This window comes from Pollachius pollachius, assembly GCF_949987615.1.
Source record: "Pollachius pollachius genome assembly, chromosome: 4".
Taxonomy (NCBI): Eukaryota; Metazoa; Chordata; class Actinopteri; order Gadiformes; family Gadidae; genus Pollachius; species Pollachius pollachius.
Window position 1 is genome coordinate 17751348 of NC_136937.1, and position 12839 is coordinate 17764186.

Sequence of the window (12839 nt, forward strand, 5' to 3'; positions counted from 1 at the left end):
GGGAGCAGGACTCACGAGCCAGTAATGAGCTCTCTCTCTCTCTCTTGCTCTCTCTTCCTCTCTCTTTCCCTCTCTTTCTTTCTCTCTTTCTCTCTCTGTCTCTCTGTCTCTCTGTCTCTCTCTCTCTCTCTGTCTCTCTCTCTCTCTCTCTCTCTCTCTCTCTCTCTATTGCTCCCCTTCTCTCCTTTATCTCTCTCACTCTCTCACTCCCTCTCCCTCTCCCTCCCCCTCTTCCCAGCACCACCACTACTGGAGTGACACAGTTTCAGAGCCCACTTTGATGTGTTTATCTGATGTTGCGTATTTATCTTGTGACATCATTAGATTCAAGACTGTTTTGCGCACACATTGGCGTAAAAACACAAATTTATTATCAAGCTGTGTCCTCAGCTGCATCAAGGGACTCTTCTAAATATATGTATTAATGCTTCATCATAATAATAACCCCCCATGGTCTCTGTTTAACCAGATCTGCAGAAGGGACAATTAAGGAAGTAAGTAACAATAACAGCTACCAAACAGTAAATGTTCATTTCTTTTGAAAGTTGATCCACCCACCTGTTTTCAAACTCTCCCAGCTCTAATCATGGGTTAGTCTGCACTGTGAAGATGAATAAATGTGTGGTCTGTAGGCCTACACCTCCTCACTGCCCTATGCTCGGGAGCGGTAGGAGAGGATGACCTTTGCCCTCTAACGTCAAGCTTCCAAGGCAACCTTGGTAGTGTAGGCTGCGTGTATGAATGTGGGGTAGGTGAATGGTTGTCTTTTTACATCCAAAGTGACAACAGACGCTTGCTTAAAAAAACCCCGCCCACCCAAACGTGCAAACACACACACACACTCATACACACACACGCACACACATACACACACACACACACACACACACACACACTCATAAAACACAGCACCAGCCAATAATGGAATTCCTTGTGTGACCTCTTCAACTTGAGTTGTATTTCCATTTTGAAGCAGCCCTCTGTCGCATGCTCAGAGCGAAGGCCACGAGTCACAGTGTGGCCGTGACACGACTCAGTGTTTCATTAGCTCGGACACCATGCTGGGGCAAAGCTTTCTCCATCTCCAAGGGCTTCTGTCTTAGATTCATGCAAGGTTACACACACACACACACACACACACACACACACACACACACACACACACACACACACACACACACACACACACACACACACACAGACTATAATACTATCCTTTCCTTCATACACACACACACAGACACACACACTCAAACACATCATAAAAACAGCACTGCATATCAGCCGCAGGGAAGGGAGTGTGCGACCCACAGAGCACTGTCTCACCACAGGAAACAAACTGAGGCTGGTCGCCGTAACCTTCGACCATCTTGTGGCGTCTTTAACTCAAACCGCTGTGTGATTTCAGTGGTGGCACAAAGCACCAGACCCACTCACACGCATATGCACACACACAAACACTCACACACACACACACACATACACACAAACACACACACATACACACAAACACACACACGCAAGTGCACAAACAAACACACACACACGCAGGCAAGTGCACACACACACACACACACACACACACACACACACACACACGCACAGAGGGCTCCTCCAGAAGCAGGGTCGGGCAGGTTACACTGTGATGAGGCCAACCCTGAAGTCATGATGACAATGAATCTATTCTCCTTTCCCTCGCCCCCTCCCCCACACACACATTCACCATACTTGTCTGACAGAGGTATCTGCCTTCGTCTTGCATTCACCAATGAAATGCAACAAACTGTTTCTCCTTCTCTTTCTTTGCTGTCTTGACCTGTTACAAATTTCTTATTCACACATACACACACACTCACACACACATACGCAGAAAGACACACACCTGGAGGCATGCTCTCTCTCACACACACACACACACAGACACACACACGCATTCTCTCACAAACACACACACACACACACACACATACACAAATACACACGCACACACACACATTTGATCTAAGGGCCATGGGAATGGTTATTTCTGTGATTTATGTTCAATGTATTTCTTTTAACACATCTTGGTGTCCATGCATTCATAATCTCTTGTCAGATCTCCCCATGACCTGACACGATGTCTCTGCAGGGCAGCTTATGATACACGTACGTAGGAGCTGCAGCCGTGTCACTTCACAAAATGGTGGCGATAAACTGCAAAAAGACAGATCCGAACATGTCTATTAGACATCAAGTTATCCAAGTTTAGTCTCATTCCCTGTAAAGTAAACATTGTCTTTTTTTCATTTCTCACACATTAAATGCTGATAAATGAGCTGGGGTACATGGAGCCCCATGGAGGACTGGAGGAGGTCTGGCGGGCTCCCGCCTGTCCTCTGCACACTGCCTCCTCCTCCTTCACAGCTGAGGAGGCTTGCGGACGCATCCTTCCACTGCACTTGTTCTCCCAGTTTTATGCAATCAGTGGTGGCGCCGTGCGCTACTTGGCCACCTGCGCTACACGTGCACTTCAAAGCGCAGCTCGCTCTGCCCGTGTCCTGCACTCATTTAAGACAATCGCTAAGAAACTCAGAGCAGGTGGTGGAGCTAGGCTCCTCATTTTTTTGCGTTCTTTTCCAAAGCGTTTGACTGAGTGAGACAAAGTCAGGAATAAGATGTTCTTTCGACAACTTTCACTTTTTTTGTCTATTTCCTTTGAAAACTATGATGGTTTCAATATCATTTTTCATGTACTATTGTGATATGTATTGATCATGAGTTATACAGTGGATGTAAATAAGCACTGGTGGGTGTCTCAAAGTTCAGTTTTCAGTGTGTCATCCAATGTGGGTCGTACCATTACACCTCTGTAAGTGGTTCATGGTTTTAACCACAAAAGGCCAATCCAAACACACAGCATCAACTTTGAGGAGGCAGGCCGGATAACCTTTGAAACTCCCCCATGTTCTTTTAATCTTTTACAATGAAGGGTAAATTCCTTGTTTTGACGGTGTTGTTCTGGGTGGGCTGGAGATAGCCATCAAATGAGGTGCAGCAGGGATCAGTGTCTGAGTGGATCTACCCACCTGTTCTCAAGCTCTCCCAGCGAACACAGACCAGGGTCACGTCAAATCCACAACATATGTCGGACACTAGTCAAGTGTAAAACATGATTTGTATTTATTTTCTACAGCAAGGATTATGCTGTAAGGGCATGTAAATGGTAAATGGACTGCATTTATACAGCGCTTTTCAGCGCAATAGTGAATACTCAAAGTACTCATTCACACACAGACGGCAGAGTCAACCATGCTGGGCGATAGCCAGCTCGTCAGGAGTAGTCAGGGTGAGGCATCTTGCTCAGGGACACCTCGACACTCAGCTAGGAGGAGCTGGGGATCAAACTAGCAGCCTTCAGGGTACCAGCCTACTCGCTCTACCTCCTGAGCCACATGCCGCCCCTTATATGCCTGCTTGTACTGTATATACTCTTGAACCATTGAACCTAGATGGTGTAACCCTCAGTGTTGTTTGATTGTTTTGTCGTCATGCCTCTACCCACGGCTGGTTGGCTGTTCTGTTCTCTGTGACTCGCTGTAGCGGTTGGCGTGTGCTTCCTGGCGTTGGCGGGGTGCTCGGGCTAGTGATGGTGATGGAGGCTGAAGGCCGCACTCCCCTCCAGCTGGCGTAGAGGGAGGAGGATCAGGGGATATCTGCTCCTACCCCCCCTCCTCACGCCCTCATCCAGCCCTCAGCCTTCTCAGAGACAGGTCATACAAACACACACGCCGACAAACACACTGAGACTCACACACTTTGCCCCCACCTCACTTTGCTTTCTTCTTCACTTTTTATTTACTGTTTACCCTGTGGTTACCTAGCAGCCAGCAAAACATTCTCCCACCCATCCCTCCTGCTACTGGCTGCCATATTTATGTCGCTCTCTCTTCTACTCCTCCCCCGTCTCTCTCTCTCTCTCTCTCTCTTTCTTCCCCCTCCCTCTCTCTCTCTCGCTCCCACTTTCTGTCCCTCCCTTTCCCCTCCCGTTTTCTCTCTCTCTCCCCCCCCCCCCCCCCCATATCTCTCTCTCCCTCCCCTCCCCCTCTCTCTCTACATCCCCAGGCTCCCCGAGTCACGGGTGTTTCTGTGGGATCCACTCTGAGTTCCTTCTGCACATCTGCCGTTGTCATGGTGATCGATTTGTGAAACATCTGGTTGTCGAGATGTTGAGGTTAGTACAGTATTGCGTTGATGCAATGGTACGGTACGATTCGGTTGAAACACAGCCACTGCGCAAGGCATGCTGATCAGGCAGTCGTTCTAATAGGGTTTTTGGTTTTTAGTTTGTCCCGAAGCGGTTTGATGGATAAGTATCGTTCACTGGGATTGGCTGAAAAACGTCTCACATGGAGGCGCTTCAGTTTTCTAAGAAGGAGAAGGAGAAAAGGAGAACAAGAAGTGAAGGAAAAAAGAAATACAAGGATCAGAGGCCAGTGCCTCCGGTCTGCCATGACATCATCACCACACATCTGGAACCGCTGGAGAGAGTGTGTGTGTGTGTGTGTGTGTGTGTGTGTGTGTGTGTGTGTGTGTGTGTGTGTGTGCTAATGTATGTGTGTGTGTGTGTGTGTGTGTTTGTGTGTGTGTGTGTGTGTGCATTCTCAATTGTGTGTATACATTCTCTAGAAAAAAACCTCACATACACACACACAAGCACACGTGTATGTGTTTGTGTGTGTGTGTTTGTGTATTCTAGAATGTGTACCACTGTGTGTGTGTGTGTGTGTGTGTGTGTGTGTGTGTGTGTGTGTGTGTGTGTGTGTGTGTGTTGTGTGTTCGTGTGTGTGTGTGTGTGTTAGGGGGAGGGTTTTTTGAGGAAGAGGGTGACACATCAGCAGTATAGAGATGGGGAAGGATTAAGGGAGGAGAGCAGTGTTTGGAGTGTATATAGACAGAGATGAGATGTATGAGCACAAAGTGTAAACAGGTTATCCTCTTCCAGGGCACTAATGAATCCAACGTCGTCCTAGTCTATTAACAATCACCCGAAAGGCAAACACCCATTCCTCCTTGTGTGGAATATGTTGTTAAATTAATAGCTGCCATTTCTTCCATTAATTTAATTAATTTATCCCACTTACATTGAAAATACTCTTCCATCAAAAATCTTTATCTGTCCATCTGTTGTCCTGTTTAATATCAGAAGGTTTGTTTCCCGCTTTGCTTACAGATGTTCTTAGTTAATTTTTCTACTTGCCGTGTTCAAACGTGTTGTTTAATTGTTTGATCCCCGTTCATAAAATGTTTGTGTGAAGGCTGTAGCCGTTTGGCAGAAACGTTCAGAAGTAACGGACTGTTTCATATTGTCACCACTAGGGGGTATCATTCTACCTGTTTGCTACAATGCATCGTTATCCCTTATGCCATTCCTACCTTATAATACTTCGACTGTGGAATGAGTGTTCATATAAACCTCATAGGAATTGGAAAGAGAAACCTATTATAACGACAAGTGTTAAATAGAAACAGAGTAAATATTAGTAGAAAATGGAGGGATGTAGTAGGGGGTGAAGTGGAAGCTGTGAGCCATGTGGGTGTTCACATTGCTGAAGCAAGAGTTCTGCTGCAAGTGGAAAAAAGACAGATTACATTATCAATGCCTTGCTCTTTTCTTTTTCTGTATTGAAAAAAGGCCCATATATATCACATCCTTAACTAGATGTTACTCCCACTATCACACATACATAACTACAACGAGAAGGAGAATGATATGAAATATTGTGAGAACTTGCACAGATTAATAGTAATACGAAAAATAACAATAACAGATACTGAGAGGGGAGTGGGGGGGGGGGGGGGGGGGGGACACAAGTTATGCAAGTCAAAGAAAGTGGGAACATAAGGAGGGAGGGAGCGACAGTAACCAGAGCGAGCTCTCCACAGAGGAGCCATGATCTGCAGGGCAGACCGCGGTGCCGCTGCTGCCTCTCATTACCAGCTGATGGAGGAGGGGAGAGATCCCAGAGTGGAGCAGCACTGTTGGCCTCCAGCCGGGCCCATGGAGCATGGTGGACCGAGAGGGAGAGAAAGAGAGGGGGGGGGGAGAGAGAGAGAGAGAGAGAGAGAGAGAGAGAGAGAGAGAGAGAGAGAGAGAGAGAGATGTGGGGGAGAAAGAGAGAGCGAGATAGAGAGAGAGTGTGTGTGGGGGAGAGAGAGAGAGAGGGGGGAGAGAGAGAGAGAGAGAGACAGAGAGAGAGAGAGAGAGAGAGAGAGAGAGAGAGAGAGAGAGATGTGGGGGAGAAAGAGAGAGCGAGATAGAGAGAGAGTGTGTGTGGGGGAGAGAGAGAGAGAGAGGGGGGAAGAGAGAGAGAGAGAGAGACAGAGAGAGAGAGAGAGAGAGAGAGAGAGAGAGAGAGAGAGAGAGAGAGAGAGAGATGGGGGGAGAAAGAGAGAGCAAGATAGAGAGAGAGTTGGGTAGAGGGAGAGAGAGAGAGAGAGAGAGAGAGAGAGAGAGAGAGAGAGAGAGAGAGAGAGGGAGATCATCTCGGACTATGAGTGGGACCACCATCAGGGTCAAAAAGAGACACTGGCTCAGTCACCGCACAACCAATCTATCTAAGCTGTATTCTTCCCCCTTCTTCTCTTCTCTTCTCCTTCAATTTTTTCTTTCCTTCCAACCCCCTTCACTTTTTGGATCGCTTGTGTTAACAAATAACCATGAGGGTATGCAATGAAAGTGTTCCCCCCCCCCCCAAAGTAGTGGTCTACAGCAAAATGTTGTCATGTAATTGGTTATGTAGCCTACCACATTTTGAGTAACCATTCCTATCCTCTTAACTGTGATGAACATTTGCCAAGAGCTCGCTCCTTGGGAATGGAGATGGAGGAGGATGTGTCTCTGTGTGTGTCGTTGTGTGTGTGTGTGTGTGTGTGTGTGTGTGTGTGTGTGTGTGCGTTTGTGTGTGTTTGTGTGTGTGTAACCGCTCTTCCTCCCCCGCGCACTAACAGTCTGTACAACAAGGCCCTGAAACGTGGAAAAAGGCCTGACTCATAGAGGGTTATAAATTCCTCTCCTATGTCAAAGGCTTCCCCAAGGAAACGCTTCGTAGCGTGACTTACCAGACATCACCGAGCGAGGGTATCGTACCGGGTATCGTAAAAAAAATAAAAAAACATCTGTTCCCTAAGTTTTTGAATGTAATGACATCCAACACTATCCCCCTATAACACATACTGTTACATTTACATTGAGTAGTTATTTTGTACAGATACATGGTTTTGTAACCTTTTTGTGGCGATGTCGTGACAGTACGTCTCTCGCCTGTCCTGTCAGACGAGGACCCCCCCGGGCAACTTTCCTCACTCCACCGTCCTCCAAAATGCTTGGCTGGCACCTTGAGCCATCAGAGCGGACGAGGTGGACCTTCTCTCTCAAGGTCGTGGGGCATGACATCATTTCCTGCATCCCTACACTCCGAACAGCGAAGTCTGCGTATAAAATCTCTTTAACGGAGCCAGCGTTTTTCCGAGTCCGAAAACACGGTTCCACACACAGCTGTAGTTTATAAATCATCGTTGTGTATATTAGCAAAGACCAGGAACACAACCACTCTCAGCTGCAGGCAGTTAGGGCGGCCTTGTCTCAGAAAACATTGTGGCACTGGATACCAACAAGCTGTTTCCAATCACACACGATACAGCCTTGACGTTCCCCTCTGCTTGCCTCTCGACCCTCGGCTGATATATTTTCCAAGAACCTTTAATTTCAGCATTGCGGGTTGGGGTTGCATTGTGTAAAATCTTTTTCTCTGTCGTCGGATGAAATGAGAGCAATGAGAAATGAGGACAGATTTAGCAGGCACGTGGTGCTGGCTGTAATAAATCAACGAATGTCCAAACAGGTACAGTTGGTTGAGTGTCACTTTACTTAGGTACGTAACTCATACACACGTGTATCTGTTGTAATGCCATATCTCTATCGTAAATATGTATAGCTGCCTCCTGTATGTTACGTCACTGTCGTGCACGTTATAGTAACAGCGATGCTATGACACTGGCTATATCCCAGTTTGAGTTTCAGAAGAGAGGTTGGGGGACCCCTAGGAACCTCGTTCCTGATTGGACGACTATGGAGACCAGCGAATGGAATCGATGAGATACAAAGGATTATTAAAATATGGATAATTCCATTGTAAATACATGTACAACATGTTGACTGATTCAACACAGAATTAAATGTGAACTAAGTGCACAGTGGTGAAACTCACTTTTGATGCTGGATAACCTTACAATCGCCGACATGTGGTTGAATTAAACAAGTGATAGCCTACATGTACACAATATTGTTTCCCTTTCCCCTTATTTAGTATGACGATCTTGCTTAATAACCCTTGAAGAATGATACTGGCTTCCTGGAGCCTGCTAAGCCAGAATTTATGTGACTGAGAAAGTATTTTTATTATTTTACATGCCCTAATACATGCCCAAGTTGGAACAGGACAGGTAAAATAACTTTGTGGATATTGTTGAGACTTGTCAAGGTGATAAGGTGAGGTCGGGCAAATGATGGGCAGAATTGGCAGTCAGAAGTAAAGATCCATACCAGTGACCTGTCAATCAAGCTTAGCCTCTGCCCAAACACATCTTCAGGTTTCAATTTTTTAAAGAAACTATGCATATTTCCCGGCCTTACAGTCAAGTTGGTTTTGTCAGTGTCATGCCAGACGATATGAAAGAACAGCTCTCTTTAAGGAGAACCCAACCCCCGGACCCTGCCTTTACCAAGAGAGAGCTTTAATGTGTTCTTATTATTAGCCATGTTAACACTCCTTCAATTCAGTTTCAATAAGGCAAGAACGGCAGTGCCTCATCAGGTGTGTCACATCATGAGTTCTCATTGTGTACTTGTGTTCTCCACTAAAGGGAGGTGGCATCCTTTAAATAAAATCTTGGTTAATTTGGGTAACCTTCTTCTTTGTGAGTAGGTCCACTATTTCTTATGGACCTTAGGGAGTCATCTAACCTTCTTTGGTGGTGCATCAATGATGCCAGGTGGGGCAGCCCCAACTCCTGTAAACTATTGTTGCTCATGGTCTCCATCCAGCTGCTACAGACCCAGGATTGCAGTTGTGGAGAACGTGTGGCTCAGACTTAACAAGGATAACCAAACCCCAGGAACCTCACTGCTACATAGACAGCCCAAGCCTCCAAGCAAATGAAATCATCAAGTGAAGTCCAGTTTATTTTCCGAAACCCCCTATCCCACAGTCTCGAAGTGCTTAGTGTAGCTACATTTTGTGACAACCCCTAACCCCCTAACCCAACCCCTAACCCTGTACCAAAAGGAAACGTGAGATCTCCCAGTGGAGGACTGGAAAGAAACTTAGATTGAACACATCGGTGGGATCACTTCGTTCCGGGAAGACTAATGGAGAGGGCTCGGGGAAACTCCATCGTGAACATGGAAATGTACAACTGCTTGTCACACACCTCCAACTTCAACACCAAAGGGGGATCAAACCGAGAACCCGCAGATAGGAAGACAACAACACTCCAACTGCTACGCCAAATGTCTTCAAGTGGCAATCTCAAAGAATGTCATGAAAATAAATGTCTGTTAAGTCAGTATACATCGCAGAATGAGCCAACACAATGGGGATGGGGCCTATGACCCAATGATGATGCATTTGCAGTATTATAAATGTTATGAACTGGGTGTCAGTGGCAAAACACATGGGATCAATTGGAACAATTACAGGTCATCGCCAAAGGTGTCGCGAAAGGGAACAAATTGGAAATCGCAGAGATTGCCAATTCAAGGACTCAAGAATGATGTTTACTCTGACTCCGTGACAGAAGCAACAGGCCAAGAGTAGATGGGATTGAGTTTGGAGCCTCCCTATGAAAACTGGCAGTTCAGGGCCGGAAGAACTGAGATGATGGCCAAATGTTCCTCTTGGTAGCCCTTCCTGAAAAGGAATATTGGACCAGTTGAGTATCTCTTGGCTTACACATCCGAGGGATATTGGGTCACTTTGATAAATAGGCCTACCAGACATTTCAAATGGTATTAGCAACACTCCTAATTACTTGTATTGAACAGTGGACTTAATGTACTTGGTTTGACAACAACATCCTTGTTGTGGTGCTCAACAGAGGCAGATCTCGTCAGTGGCTCATCCTCTGCTGGGTCCCTTGCGTCATGTTAGATTGCTGGCTTGTCATTTTGTTTTCACTGTGTCACAAATTAAATGCGTACGTCATCATGTTATGATCACAATGATGATGACCCAAACCAACAGGATCAGATTATGTGCAGTACCACAGATGCAGCTCGGCAATACTAAGAGGCTAAGAGGGTATGAAGCAACAGTGCTTTCCTGCATAAACGGAGAGGTAGTGGCAATGAGGATAAGCAATTTGGTATACTTATATTCAGAAAGAACGGTATTGTGGTCCAGTGGTTTACTTGCCCTTTGTTCATGTGAAAAGGCTTCCTTCACCCTCTTACAGCCTGGTGTCCTGATGATGTCATTTCACAGTAGATATCCAAGAGACTGGATACCTATCGCCGCCAAGGCACATGTTTCGGGTTCACAGTGAGGACAATTTGCCTGACGTGCAGTACAACATCGCCAAGCTGTTAGATCCTGCCACCAGCTACTGTAGATAGGAATTCGATTTTACTCCAAGTCAGATTCCCCAGTGCCTTTTCCATGATAACCTTGGTCCATTAACTGTTGGAAGGTGTTGGAAGACCCAAAAGATTATAGCACATCTTTGTGAAAATGATCCAAACAAAATGATGTGGTGCCATGTCTCTCAACAAACAAATCCAGATGTACCATGGAGATCCAACTTCAAACAGGCTCCTGCGGTGTTAGAGAACATTTGATTGATACGAGGCCCCGAAACCCTCTAAAAAGGTTCCAGAAGACATTGACTGTTTAAGCATATTTGTCATTAGTTCCATACTCTCCCATTGATCTTAAGTCATACATTTTCTTTAGGGAAGGTTCTCAATAGAAACTAGAAAATGCATTTCCTGCAGAAAATGCGGTGAGTGCTGTAGTGCAAAATGAGGTTGAAAATATGTTTTAGTAATGCCACATAGTTTAAGAAGTAAAGAAATGTTAAATGGCTTAAATCAAGTGAAGGGATTTGAACAGAGTCAAATGAAGAGCTATTAACATGAAATAACGTAACCGTTTAAGCTTGAAACGGTTATATAAAATTATTTACGTTATATAGGCTCTGCAACATCCGCAATGGTTAGCTTTCATAGCCACCTTGGGCTATCACGCTCCAGCCTCAATGTAACTCAATGAGACCAACTGGAAATATATGAAGCCGGTATGAAATGAGCTGTGATTCTGAAGAAAAGTGATTAAGTGATTGATTATATCGAAATTCTGTTTGGATACAGATACAAGTGTGTTGATTTGTTAAACATTTGAATGAAGGTTACTGGTTGAAAATGTACCAAGTTACGAAGTCTGAAGTAGTTGAAGTGTCAGAGAATGGGCGGACGGCTCCGCCGTCCTCCATTGCCTTCCATTGTAAAAAATCTGAAAGGAAGCGCGCAATTCCAAGCTAATCTGAACATTTAAAAATTGGAATCGAGTTTCTAGGTAAGAAATTTAGGAAGGAGATAGGTCCCAAAGTTTGTAGAGAATAAGAAAGAAAGAAAGAAAGAAAGAAAGAAAGAAAGAAAGAAAGAAAGAAAGAAAGAAAGAAAGAAAGAAAGAAAGAAAGAAAGAATAAAACTTAAGATGACCAATAGTTGACCAATGAGGCTTTAGGTTTCTGATGGTATAAAAAGCAAATCCAGGTATTGACACTTGCAGTTTGTACCCCCTTTTTTAATAACAGAATATACCCTTGCAGGTAATTCTTCCAGTATCATAATGGTATTCTAGATCCAGAACAGCGGGTATGGGAGGAACAGAAGAGAGGACAAGAAGCCTGAGATGAGCTTAGACACACGCAGGCTTTTGTCAGCACTGTTTGGAAAGCAGGGACTCTCAACATACCGATTGAGTGATGCAGGCATTTCATTAATCAAAAGCATTTTGTTATTGGTAAGGTGTGTCGTAATAACAAAAAAAAGCATTGCTTTTGTATGCAAAGCAAACCTCAAATAAAATGGAGGGACAATAAAAGTAAATGAAGAAGAAGTGGGCGGAGTGGCGACGCCTTGTAAATAATATAAAAAAGTATTACAATATCCCCGAATGCTGAGTTTTGGGCCCATACTGACATTCCTCAGACCTCTGTTCAACTTCTCTGCACTGTTTCACTTGAACATAGCAAATTTGGGAAATTGACCTGAAATTGAGCAAGAAATTGAGTGGAAAGTAAGTTGAAGATTGTTTACATGAGAAACACTTTGGATTTCAAACCTAGCCTTTCTGTCCATTTTAATGTTTCAGGTAGATGTGTTTGTTTTGGAGAGATGAGGACACTCTTTCTAAACTGTAGTTCCCAGCTGATAACTCCATATGCGATGACTATAGTGAGAACTTATTCTGACCACACTATTGAAAGCAAACCTTAACCAAAGCAAATTCTGTCACAAGGGGGTAGAGCACCAAATCTAGATCTGGCTGGGCATTGATGTGTTTGTCTCTGGGGTTCAAAGTGGCTTATGAGTGCCATGGGTGCCATGTTAGCTTTGGCCTACAGATCATGGTTGTTCTCCATAGGGCTGTGTGTATGGATGCCCCTGCTGTCTCCTCCATCTGCTGTCATACCCTGCCAGCAGTTTCATGGCTGTGACCACGGCTGCCCATTAAAGGGCTTTATTGCGCTTTTTTTCTTTTTTCGTGATTTTCTTTTTTATTATTGTCTCTGCCTTTTAT